The following is a 14,210-nucleotide window of genomic DNA, read 5'->3' as shown; positions in this document are numbered from 1 at the left end:
CATTCCCTGGTCCCTTTCTTCTCTACATGCTATATTATACTATGCTATCCACCACTACACTGACCAGTGATTCACAAACCTCTCTGATATTAGAATCACCTGAGAAATTTTTAATGCCCGAGCCCTGGGAATTCTGAGCCCAAATGTTGGTTCTGAATATGAATAACTTCTCTTGTCAATAGGCTTTCACTGCAATTTTACTATAAAGGTGAAGCGAGCATTGTCCTAGTAAAGCTCCTGCTGTGCACAAATGTCACCTCCTCTGTGAATTCTTGCCAGACTCCTAGAGACACAATTAATTGTTCCTTCCCCTAGGCCCCAACACACTTTGTACTTCACCTTTTTGTAGTTTGTGACATGCTATTCTATAGTGGGCACTTTTGTGTACCTCTCTCCCCACTCCACCATTAACTCTTCAAGGATAGAGACTGTGTCTTTAATCTATGTATCCCAATGGCCTAACACATCTGCCACATGCTGGCTGACAGGCTGATGAGAAAATTATTTCAGAAGCCAAGAGCTCACCAAAGTTTTAAAGACAGAGATCTAAAAATTAAACCTCCTCTTTAGGGCAATAAGTATGTCATATACTTAATTGTATATTTAACATGTCCACTGATTTATCAGCATCTGAAATTTAATGAGGTCAAAAAAGAACTCAAGAATTTTGGTCACCCAACCCATACCTTCTTCTCAGTCTTTCCCACTTATTTAAGTGGCAACTTCATAAACCCACTTGCTCAAAACGAAATTTATTTCCTTCCTATGTTTTATTTATCCTCTCCACTCAACCTACCAGCTTTATTCATTCAATGTAATTATATTCTCACTGAGGTCAGTGATTCTACTGGGGCCTAGCCCCTATTATTAACAACATACCTGACCTGGAAAGAAAGGCTGAGGAAGAAACTCAAAGACTTTAATTTTTCCTCATCAATCTAATCCTAATGGAAGGGACAGAAAGTAAAAAGGAGAATCCTCTGGGCCATAAAATGCACATAATAAAGGCAAACGATAAATCCAATTTCACTTGATTCCATTTACAAGTTTTTTCAAGATTCACATAAATTAATCATTTAAGTTTACAATGTAGTAGCATTTAGTAAATCTACAATATTGTGTGAATACCAAGTTTGAAAATATCTTTATCACCTTAAAAGAGACCTCTGTATCCATTAAACACATATATCTAATTTTTCCTGTCTCTAGCCCATTGATAAAAACCAGTCTTCTTTCTATCTGTATATATTTACATATTTTGGATATTTCAAGGAATGATTCAACATGTGACTTTTTCCCTTATTTCATTTAGCATAATATTGTCAAAGTTCATGCACATTTTAGCAAGTCTCCATGTTTCAATCTTTTTATAACTAAATAATAATTCATTATGTGAATATACCACATTTGTTTGTTCATTCATCTATTGAAAATTCAGATTTTTTTCCCACTTTTATGTGCTATGAACTCATGCACAAGTATTTGCTCAAGTGCCTAGTTTCAATTCTCTTGGATATATATCTAGGAGCGGAACTGCTGAATCATATGGTAATCATATGTTTAACTTTTCGAGGAGCCACCATACTACTTTTCATAGCAGCTATATCATTTGACATTCCTATCAGCAATGTACAAAGTTCCACTTTCTCCACATCCACATCAGCACTTATTTTCTCTTTTTTTATAGCCACCATACTGGGAGTTGTATTATATCTCATTGTGGTGTGTAGTTGTATTTCCCTGATGACTAATGATGTTGATTATTTTTCATGTGCTTACTGGTCTTTTATATCTCTTCTTTGGAAAAATTCAAGTCCTTTGCCAATTTTAACTGGGTTTTAAAATATTTTTGTTGTTGAATTATAATCATTCTTAATATATATTAGATTCTAGGTCCTTATTGGATATATGATTTGAAAATACTTTCTCCTACTGTGTGTGCTGTCTTTTCACTTTTATATCTTGGTTATTGTGGATAATGATGCAGTGAACATGGGAGTACAGATGTCTCTAACATCTCCTTTGGACATATACCAGTAGGGGTATGGCTAGATCATAGGATGTCCTATTTTTAATTTGTTGAGGAACTTCTGTACTATGTTCCATAATGTCTCTGAAAATTTGCATTCTCATCAAGCATTTTCCCAGGGTTCACTTACTTTCACACCCTCACCAGCATTTGTCTTCTGACTTTTTAGTAGAAGCCATTCTAGCAGGCATGAGTTAATATCTCATGGTGGTTTTAATTTGCATCTCCCTGATGAACAGTGATGTTGAACATTTTTTCATATCTCTGTTGGATGTTTTTATGCCTTCTTTTGAGAAGTTACTACTCACATCCTTTGCCCAACTTGTAATCAGGTTAGTTGTTTTCTGCTGTTCAGTTGTTTGTGTTCCTAATTCATTTTTATATTAACCCTTTATCAAACATATTCTCTCATCCCACAAGTTGTATCTTAACTCTGTTGGTTATTTTCTTCATTTTGTATAAACTTTATTATTTGATGTAATCCTATTTGTCTATTTTCCTGTTTTTTGCCTGTGTTTTTGGGCTCATATCCAAAAATTATTGCCCAAAAATCAATGTCATTGAGCGTTTCCCCTATGTTTTCTTCAAGTAGTTTTAAATTTTCAGGTCTTATGTTAAATCTTTGATCAATTTTGAGTTAATTTTTCTTTCTAGTGAGAGAAAAGTGTCTAATTTTATTCCTCCACATGTGAATATTCAATTGTATTAGATTTTCATCATTATAACAGAATATTTGAGGCAGGTAACTTTATAAAAATAAAAGGTTATTTAATTTATATTTGGGGAGCACAAAATCCAAGATTGTGTGACCCCATTAAGTTTGGCCTCTGGTAAAGTTTATGAATGGTGGCATATCGTGGTGGGAATACATATAAGAGCAAGAGGTCATATCTCAAACATGAGCAAAGAGAAAGAGATTGGGTGAGTCCAGGCTTCCTTCTTTTATAACAATCCTCTTGTGAGAATTATTGATGGGGTTGCATGAGGACACACCCACAGTGATCTAAGGATCTTCTCTACCTCCCAAAGGACCCATCATCTCCCAATAGAACCACCTCTTAGACCATATCTTCAATCACAGTGGACTCTTGGTGGACATTATATCACATCTAAACCATAACATATCACTCCTGGTCTCCAAGGGCTCATGTCCTTCTCACAATGCAAAACGCATCAATTCTATTCCCGAGTCTCAAAGTCTTATGTTCCTGTCTTGCTCAAAATTCCAAGTCCAAAGTCTCATCTGAGACTCAAGGCAAATTCTTTCAACTGTGAACTCCTGTAAAATTTAAAAAAAGAAACAAGTTATATATTTCCAATATACAATGGTGGTACAGGGTGAACATTACAATCCCAAAAAGTAAGAATAGGCAAGTAGAAAGTAAGAATTGGTCCAAAGCAAGACCAAGCATGTCAAGCATTAAATTCTAAAGTTTCAGTGCTAGTATCCTGGGAACACTACAGTGGAGAGCAGTTCATCAAGGCTTTGGGGTAGCTCCATCTCTGGTCACAGCCCACATAGACACTCTTTAAGGTTGGTTTTTCATACTGCCTACAGTTTTCCCTGGTAGGTGTTGCACATTATTGGCACATCTACCTTCCTGGGTTCTCCACTTCATCTTCATTCCCACAGCTCTACAGGGCATCATCCTTCAAGAGCCTACCTACAGGGACTCCAACCCTATAGGACACTACATTGCTTCTCTGGCTTTCCTTTCAAATCTGGGTGAACGCTGCCATGCCCTCACACCCCTTGCATTCTTCATACATGTAAAATCAGCATCACCACCATGTAAACAATGCCACGATCTACCTCCATCATGAGTTGTACCTGAGCCCACTTGAATCATGGATGCAGAAGCCATGGAACACTTTGTTGGCAGGCTGAAATCTGAGCTAGTCCTTGGTATAGGGAAACTTGGGGCTCTTTCATGGAATAATATTTCCCTGGAAGATCTATGCAACATATTTGCACTTGTAGGCCTCTGGTGGGTCTGCGAATTGAGAGGCAGCCCCAGAGACTTCCAAGATGGTCTCAAAGCATCTTTCCTATTGTCCTGTTGATTAGCATTCCTACTAATCACTTTTTAGTAAACCACTGTTCAACTACCCACTCCTTGACTACATCCTTACCTAATTTCTTTGCTTCTTCCATGGACATGCCATGAATTTTCTAAATCTTTCCACTCTGCTTCCTTTTGCTCACTGTGAAACTCACTAAAATTGGGTCAATAATACTCACTCATGTTGAAGCCTGGATGCTTTGTTGCCTAGGAATTTCCTCTGCCAAATAAACTAGTCTATCAGCATTAGCTTTAGCTTTCCACAAAGACTTTCAATACAAACACAATGCATCCAGGTTATTTGACACAGTGTAATAAGAGTATCTTTTCTCCAATTCCCAGTAGAATCTTCATTTGTATCTGAGAACTCATTTGCATGGCCTTTCCTGTCCACATTTCTATGAGCATTTTGGTCTTCAAATCCTTCACCAGAATCACCCATAACACTCTGCTCACAGCATTCTAGACACTTTCGAGTCTGATCCTCCCAATTTTTCCAACATCTTATTAACTAATTCCAAAGGCTCTTCCACATCTTGCAGTATAGTTATAGTAATGACCCCACTCCTCAGAAACAATTTTCTGTATTAGTTTTGCATTGTGGTAACAAAATACTCAACATAGTCTACTTAAAAAGAAAAAGAAGTTTCTTTAGCTCACAGTTTTGCAAATTAGAAGTCCAAGCTCAAGCAACCCCATTGTTTTGGCCTCTGGTGAGAGCAGGAGATGGTAGCATGTCATGGTGAGAGCACAGGTAGGAGAAAACAGTTACATCTCAAACAGAGCAGAGAGAAAAAGAATGGGTGGGGTCAGCCTTGTTTCTTTTGTAATAACCCTCTTGCAGGAAGAGGGGTCGCATGAGAAAGACCTAACATCTTCAAAGACCTTAGGACCTCCCAACAGGCCCCACCTCTGAAAAATTTTACCACCTCCCAATAGCACTACCCTGCAGACCAAGCCTTTAATTACAGTGGACTTTTGGAGGACACTTTAAACATTCCCAAATCATAGCACCAGTTTTCCCAGCACTATTCACTGAAGAGACCATCTTCCCCTGTTGTGTGTTCTTGGCATATTTGCTGAATATCAAAGGATGTGTGGCAGCGGCAGAGTGTTTGCCTACCATGCTCAAGGTTCTGGGTTCGACTCCCAGCACCACTAAAAAACCCCAAATGACCTTAAATTTGTGGGTTTATATTTGAATTTGCTATTTGTTCTATTGCTCTATTGTCTGTGTTTATGCCAGTAGCATGCTGTTTTGTTTACTATATCATGGAACTATATTTTGAAGTCAAGGGGAAAGATGACTCCACTTTTATTTTACACAAGATTGCTTTTGCTGTTTAGGGTTTTTTTTTTTTTTCTTGTTGTTGTTGTTCCAAATGACTTGATTGTTTTTCTATCTGGTAAGGCACCATTGGAATTTAGATAAGGATTGCATTGAAGTGGTAGACTTTTTAACAGTAACAAATCTTCCAATCCATGAACACAGGATATCTTTGCATTTATCTGAGTCTTCCAGTTCTTTCATTAGTATTTTATTGTCTTTGGTGTACAGGTCTTTCATTTCCTTGATTATATTCAAATCTAATTTGTTTTTATGCTCTGTGAATGGGATTGTTTTTCTGAATTCCTTTTTTGGATAGTCCATTATTGTGTGTAGAATCATGAAAATTGCCCTTTTTTTCTTTTTTGGTACTGGGAATTGACCCCAGGGATGTTCTACCACTGAGCTACATACCCAGTCCTTTATTATTTTTTTTTTTTTATTGTGACAGAGGGTCTCACTAAGTTGCTCAAGCTGGCCTAAAACTTGGAATCCTCCCATCTTGATCTCCCAAGTTGCTGGGATTACAGGCATGCATCACCATGCCTGAATTGTGTCAATATTTTAAAAAATTTCCTTTTAATTTCTTCATTCACCCATTGATTCTTTAGGAGCATGACATTTAATTTCACATATTTGTGAATTTTCCAAAATTCCTCCTGCCATTGATTTCTAGTTTCATACCAATGTGACCAGAAGGGTTACTTGATGTGTCTTTAATCTTCTTAAATGTGTTAAGGCTAGTTTTGTGGTCTAACATATGATCTATCCTGACAGTGTTCCATATGTGCCTCAAAATAATATGAATTACACTGCTTTTACATGGAAAGTTCTATATGTCTATTAGGTCCATTTGCTCTAAAGTATAGTTTACAATAGTGATTTAAGATTGTTCTATACTCTTGATGAATTGATAATGACCTTCTTTTTCTTTTTAAAAATATTTTTAGTTGTAGATGGACACAATTCCTTCATTTTATTTATTTGTTTTTATGTGGTGCTGAGGATCAAACCCAGTGCCTCACACGTGCTAGGCAAGCACTCTACCACTGAGCTACAACCCCAGTCCATGACCTTCTTTTTCTCGGTTTAGATTTTTAACATAAATTCTATTTTATCTGATATAATTATAGCAACTACCACTCTTTTGGTTTCCATTTGCATGGAATAACTTTTCCCATCATTTCATTTTCAGCCTATGTGCTTCCTTACAGGTGAGGTGAGTTTCTTGTAGGCAGCATATAATTGAGTAATGATTTCTTTTCTACTCAGTCACTCTATGTCATTTGATTAGAGAATTTTATCCATTTATATTCAAGGTTATTATTGATAAGAACTTACTACTGCCAATTTCTTGTTTTCTAGTTGTTTTGTAGATCCTTTGTTTCTTTCTACCTCTTTTACTGTTTTCCTCTATGATTAGGTGATTTCTATGGTGATAAACTTTGTTTCCTTACCATTTTATTCTTTGTGTATCTACTATAATTCTTGGCTTTGTGGTTACCATGAAATTTACATAATATGTCTTATAGTTATAACAGGCAATTTTTAGTTGATAACAACTTAACTTCGACCACATACAGAAAACCTTCATTTTCAGTCCATCACATTCCCCTTTTGATGTATTTTTCAGTATATATCTTTTTAGATCATATGTCCCTTAACAAATTATTGTAGCTACTGCTATATTGAATAGTTTTGTCTTTCAAACTGAAGCCATAACTGATGTAACACTACCATTAAGTATTAGAGTATTTTGAACTTGACTATGTACTTTAAGTGAGTTTTATATTTTTATATGTGTTTATGTAACTAATTAGTATACAGTTCTTTCAATCTGAACAACTTCTTTTAGCATATTTTTAGCTTTTTTTTGCAGGGGGGTAAGAGGTCTGGAGGTGATGAACTCCCTAAACTTCTGTTGGTCTGGAAATGCCTTTATCTCTTACATTTCAGAAGGAAAACTTTGCCAGGTACAGAATTGTTTCTTTTTATTTTATCCTCAGCACTTCGAAAATATTCTCACTCTTTGCTGACATGTAAGGTTTCTGCTAAGAAATGTGCTATGTTATTTGCTTCTTTTCTCTTGCTGCTTTCAGGTTTCTCTGTTTTAGATTTTTGACAGTTCAATTATATATCTTGATATAGTCTTGTTTGGATTTAATTGTATTGAAGATCTTTGTCTCTCTTATTCATACATATTTATGTCTTTCCCTAGATTTGAAAAAATTTCCATTTATTCAAATAAACTATCTGCCCATTTGTCTCTCTCTTCTCCTTCTGGAACTTTTACAACTTGAACATTTGCCCTTTGGATGATATCTTGTAAATTTTGTGACCTTGCTTCATTCTTTTTCATTCTTGCCCTTTTCTCATCTGACTCTATTTTCAAATAACCAGTGTTAGAGTTCAATGGCAATTACTTCTATTGGATCAGTTCTGCTGATGATACTCTCTATTGCATTTTTCAATTTGTTCATGACATTTTTAGCTCCAGAATGTTTGATTTATTATACATATAATTTCATTGTCTCTGTTAAGTTTCTCATTTTGGTTACTAATTGTTTTCCTAACCTCATTGAATTATTTTTCTATTTTCTTAAAGGTTGCTGAGCTTACTTAAGACAATTGTTTTGAATTCTTTGTAGGTAAAAGTCACACATCTCCAATTCTTTGGGGTCAGCTATTGGGATATTATTCTGTACTGATAATGATATTACATCTCCTTAGCTTTTATTACCTTTCATTGATGTCTGTGCCTTTAGAAAATATAGACTTATCCCAGTCTTTCCCAGGAAAGGCCTTTACCTGTCAACCCATCTGGAAATTCTGGTCTGAAGCCATTGGTCTGCTATCCCAGTGTTGTGGCCAGTGAGCTGCTGGCTTCAGCCTGGCACTGTGGCAGCCAAGAAACTCCACCAGGCAGCTCTAGAGCCTGGGGAATGTGGAATGTCACCTGGTGTAATAGGGGCTTGGAGGCTCAGTTCACAGGTACTGGCCTATAGCCTGGATCCAAAGGATTGGCCTGACACTGTGCAGACCTGGAGATTATATCCACAGGGGCAGACCTGGAGCCTGTGGATATGGCAGCTAACCCAGTGCTAAGGCTAGTTTGAAGCCTGGGCTAGTTAGGGTCAGTCTGGCAGTGAAGTAATCCCAAAGACAATGTTCACAAGGTAGATCTGGAACCTAGGGTTGTGGAATCCAATCTGGTACTGGAGAATACCTGAAGATTCAGTCCAAGGTTACTGATCTGGAATCTGGGGCCATGGGGGGGGTGTCTTCTCAGCACTTTATTTTACTAGGGCAGGTCCAGTATTGAAGTCTAAGGCAAAGGTCAGTGCTCACTTCCCTCAAGCACGTCCCTATTCAGGACCTGCTGCATAGGGTTGGGGACAGGGTGATGCAGGCAATACAAAATTGTTCACCCTACTCTCTTCAATGTCTTTTCTTATTTCTGTACTACAGTCAGGTGTTATAATGACTTACCTGATTTCCTTGGCTGTTGTAAACATATTTTCCTGCATAGGTAGTAGTTCAAATTGATGTTTCTGCTGGGTGGATAAGCACTGGAAAGCCCTATTCTATCATCTTGCTTATCCAAAGTTCTTACTATTTCTTTTTCAATGTAGACATTTATACTATAATTTTCCTCTAAGTCCTGTTTTTACTATATTATTTAAGTTTTGAGTATGTTGGGTTTACATTTTCATTTGATTCAAAGTATTTTCTATTTTCCCCTGTGATTTCTCTTTTGAACCATTATTTGTTGATGGTTCAAGATTGTGTTGTTTAATTTCTACATATTTGTGAATTTCTAAAATGTCCTTCTGTTATCCATTTCTAGTTTCACTTTATAGTATTTGATGAATGTACTTTGTATGATTTCCATTTTTAATTTATTCAGACTTCTTTTGTGTCCTATCATATGGTCCAGCCTGAGGAATGCTCCATATGCAGTTTGAGGAATATGTATGTTCCATAACTGGGGGTGTAGCTCAGTTGTAGACCACTTGCCTAGCATGTGTGAGGCCCTGAGTTTGATCCCCAGCACCATGAACACAAAAAGAAAAATACTGTAGCTATGTGTTCCAGTACTGTTGTGTGGAATGTTCTGTATATGTTATGTCTAGTTGGTTTATAGTGTTGTTTAAATCCTCTATTTATCTTCTGTCTAGTTGTTCTGTAGATTAAACTATTGTACTAAAGTTCCCAACTATTTTTGTAGACCTTTTTTAAGGTCAGTGGCAAATGGAATGTGTGTGACTATCTTAAACACTTTTTAATGCATATTTCAGTAGTGTTAAGTATATTCACATTATTTTAAAATAGACCTCCAGAAGTTTTTCATCTTGCAAAACTAAATCACTATATCCTGTAAAATTTCCATTTTTCTCTTTCTCCAGGTTACTGGTAACTACCATTTTACTTTTTCCTCTATGAATTCGACTACTTCAGATACATATCTTAATGAAATCATACAGTATTCATATTTTTGTGATGGGGTTATTTCACTTATAATGTCTTCAAAGTTTATTCATATTGTAGTATGTGTCAGATTTTTCTTCCTTTTAAAGATTGGACAATATGCTATATGTGCATACCACATTTGTTTATACATTCATCAATTGATAGATACTTGAGTTGTTCCTCTTTTATCTAATGCAAGTAAGACTACTAGGAACAAGGGTATACCAATATCTCTCTTTGAGATCTTGCTCTGAACTTCTTCTATGTGAATCCTCGGAATTTTAATTACTAACTCATATGATAGTTTTTCCAAATATTTCAATGAATCATTATAGTGTCTTCTATAGTAACTGCATCATTTACATTCTAACATACAAATGTACAATTTCTCCATATTTTCACTGAACACTTTTTATTTCCTTGGTTTTTGTTTTCTGTTTCTTTTATAGTAGCTATATTGCTCAGGGTTCTTCAGAGGAAGTTATAATTTATTTATATATTGTGACTTATTTACATATTATAATTATAATTTGTTACAAGGAATTGGCTCACACATTTATGGATGGCAAGTCCCAACATTAGCAAGGCGTGTCAGCAAGCTGGAGAACATATGGTTTCATTTTAGTCTGAAAGGTGGTATGCTCAAGATTCAGGAAAAGTCAATGTTTCACTTTGAGTCTAAAGGTAGAGTTCCACTGGACTCCAAAACTCTGTTCACTTTTCTTCATTCTTTTTTATTTCTGCTCCTCAAATTGGATCATTCTGTTTGTCCTATCATCATATTTGCTCTTTTCTTCTTCTGGCCGCTGAGGGTTTGCTGCTTAAACTGTCTATTGGATTTTTTCAATATAATTCTAATTAGTGCACTTATGAGCTCCAGAATTTGCTTGGTTCCTTTTTATAATTTTTATCTATTCATTTATATTCTTTATTTGTTGAAACATCCTTTTCCTGGTTTCTTTTAGGTGTTTGTGTGTATTTAAAATAGATTTACTAATCTTTGTCTAATAAACTCAACATCTATGCATCCTCAAGAATATTTTAGCTAATTTGTTTTTTGAATAGGCTATAATTCCTTGGAATTGCGCACCTCATAATATTTTTTTGAAATGTGGAAATTTTAAATGTTACAATAGGTTAAGTCTATGTATTAGATTATGTTCCCTTTTGTTGTTTATTTTTGTTGCTTGTTGTGGGTTGTGGTTGTTTTCTTAGTGATGTTTCTAAACTATTTTTGTAAAGCCTACATTATTTTTGTGTGTGGTCTCTGAAGTCTCTTTTTGTATAACTTGTGGTCAGTGTTCTTTTACAGAGATTTCCTTGAATGCCTGGAGTTAAAGAAAAAAGGAAAATATTAAGGCAAGATAAAAAAGACATTTTTCCAGATAATATATATTGGCTCTGCACTGAGAACTTATTCAACACTTAGCCAAGCCATTTACAACTCTGACTTATCCTCTACCTACTGCTTGTACTGAGAATAGAGATAAGCCAGAGCTGAAAGGTCAGGGTCTTCTCAGGTCTTATAGGTAGTGTATCCTGCCCTGGTTATGTGCATGTCTTTCTAAATTCCCAAATATATGTACATGCTTTTGAATCCCTTAATCTTGCAAGGAAATACATATTCCCCCTAGTCTTTCAACCTATTGATCACCTTGATAAAGATCTTTTTATTTGATCAGGTTTAAGTCAGGGTACTTTGGGTCCTCTTACAATCTGGTCCCTAACCTTGGACTCTGTCCTTAGTTTAGTAGCTTTGCCTGCTTAGCACAGTTTTAGAAAGAATCCTGCTAGGTTAATTTAGTGAAAAGCCCTCATCATTGATATTTGGTTGAATTCCTTATTCCCCATTTTCATTATCTTATTATCCTGGCCTGCTTTCAATAATAATTCCGTCAAGTTGGTTTAGCCAGAATCCCTCCTACCCTGATATTGCTTCCATTTTCCATCCTTCTCCTCAGGTATAAATCTCCACTTGTCCTTGTCATATTTGAACTTGTGCCCAATCTTTTTTACCTTCTACAGAACCTCATTGTCATGGTTTCCCTGAATCAAATTACCTCTAATTTAAATGTATCTAACAGGTAGCATGAATAATTTTAAATCAATTTTAAAAATTTAAGTTAAAATATTTTTAAATAATTTTTTTCTTTAACAACCTCAATTGTATTGTTTTTTCCAAGTGGCAGTACACTGTTCATTTGCCTTAGAGTGTTTTTGGAAAGTTCCCTTTGCATATATACTTTTCCATATTGAGTAAGTTCCCAAAGAAGAGAAACAGAGAAGATCCCCTTTTATTAGTCCCTCAGGTGTTCACACTCAGATGTAGACAGACAAATTTGAGAATAATATTTGCTCTATTCTCTTCAGTCAGGGACCAGATCCTATGCTGAGAAAGCAGATTTCTCTCTTCAAGACTACAGCTGAGCTGAAAAGGACTTAGGGTAGGGATTTAAAAACAACCCTCTACAAAGCTCTCCTCCATTTTAAATTTACCCTTTTCTTGATTCTGCATTTGCTTGGTTGCTATAAACCTTTGACTATTTTCCAGAGTTCTTTCAAAGTCGATTGACACATTTTTTGCTCAGGAATTTGATGTTTCTTATGAGAGATGGGCCTGTGGTGCTACCTATAACACCTTCTTTACTTGGTCTTCAATCTCTCAACTGATACTTGAGCCCTCAATGACAACCAGAATAGCCAGCTATGGACCTGTTTTGTATCAACTAATTCAGGAAATTATGAAAACTTTAGCTTCTGTTGTGCAGTAACATACTGAGTGAAATGTCTAGTGAGTGACAGCCCAATCCAAAATTCTTTTACATTCCTTGGTAGATAACCCTTAATATCCAATCACACACTTCTTTCAGGATATTTTCCAAGATTTATTAGAAAACCTTATGATTGTTTTCTAGGTAGAATTTCATTTCTTATTATTCTGATTATTCATATTACTCTTTAGATGTTTACTTTCAATTGTATGTAGTTATCAGTCAAAATTAAAGTGGCATAGCAAGGAGAAATAATACTTTCTAATTGTGGTAGTCCTAGTAACTCCACTTCCTCCTAGTACTGCCTGGTATCTTGCCACTTAAAATTGTCAAATTGTGAAAATCAGAAAGCAATTTTATCTTACTTAAGAAAAAGAGAAAGTAGAATCTATCAGAATGAAACTGGGATATGTGACAGAATTCAGGTTACCACAGAAAGTTAGGGGCCTCAGCAATAGGAGTTTTGAGCTGTCCTTGTAATACAGTCCCATTGAAGTAATACATTCAACCACTTTTAGTTTCTCTGCGTCTAAGTTCAAAATTACAACTTTACAATAGAGGGCATATGATTGACCAGTTAAGATTAGGTCTAGCTATCCCTGAACTAATCAGTCATGGCTGAGAAAAGTGGAACTCAATCACATAATAACTATAAATATTAATATCTATATAATAGATATGTGTAGAGATATATAGCTAACATAAGTATATTTTAAGAAAATTATTGTAAGGAATTGGCTTACATGATTGTGAAGGCTGACACAGCAAATGCAAAATCCATAGGGCAGACCATCACAGAGGACAGGCCAGACCTCCTAGGCGCAGCTGAAGCTGCTACCCACAGGCAGCATTCATTCTTCAGGGAATCTTCAGCTTTCGTGTTAAGTAAGGCCTTCCAATTTATTGGATAAAAGTTACCCAGATTACCAGGATAATCTCCCTTATTTAAAGTCAACTGATTTAGACTTTTACTGCATCTGCAAAGCACCTTCACAGCAATAACTACATTAGTGTTTAATTTTTTAAAGTCTTAACTTATTTTAAATGATACACAAAATATAAAATATGTACATATTAATGTGTTACCATGTAATGTTTCAATATATGTATACATCATGTAATGTTTGAATCAGGTTAAATATATCTCTTCTGTTAATCATCTTTTTGTGGTAGAAACTTATAAAATCCCTTTTTCTAGCTTTTTATTTTTTATTATTTATTTATTTTGGTACCAGGGATTGAACTCAGGGACACTTAACCACTGAGTCACATCTCCAGTCCTTCTTTATGTTTTATTTAGAGACAGGGCCTTGCTAAGTTGCTTAGGGCCTTGCTAAGGTGCTAAGGCTGTCTTCGAACTTGTGATCCTCCTGCCTCAGCCTCTGGAGTTGCTGGGATTACAGGCATGTGCCACTGTACCTGGTTAGCCTTTTAAAATTTATAATACATCATTGCTATCAACAGCTACCCTGATATATAATAGCACACCAGAACTTTCCCCTATTTAACTGTAGCTTAGTACCCATTGATAAACCTTTCCTCATGCTTCC

At 35.7% G+C, this 14,210-nt stretch overlaps 1 long non-coding RNA gene across 1 annotated transcript; it reads right to left on the bottom strand.

The window, feature by feature from the left end:
* Window positions 1–570: 570 nt before the first annotated feature.
* LOC306650807 lies at window positions 571–13,767 on the bottom strand. The gene is made up of 4 exons (XR_013761032.1): window positions 13,404–13,767; window positions 8,909–11,217; window positions 4,753–4,866; window positions 571–3,308 (listed from the first exon to the last, which is right to left on the bottom strand). It is a non-coding gene; the product is annotated as an uncharacterized lncRNA (long non-coding RNA).
* Between the last annotated feature and the right edge of the window lie 443 nt (window positions 13,768–14,210).

This window comes from Sciurus vulgaris (genome assembly GCF_902686455.1).
Source record: "Sciurus vulgaris genome assembly, chromosome: X".
Taxonomy (NCBI): Eukaryota; Metazoa; Chordata; class Mammalia; order Rodentia; family Sciuridae; genus Sciurus; species Sciurus vulgaris.
Note: the sequence above shows the minus strand (reverse complement) of the source record. Positions and strands in the feature narration are given on the sequence as shown.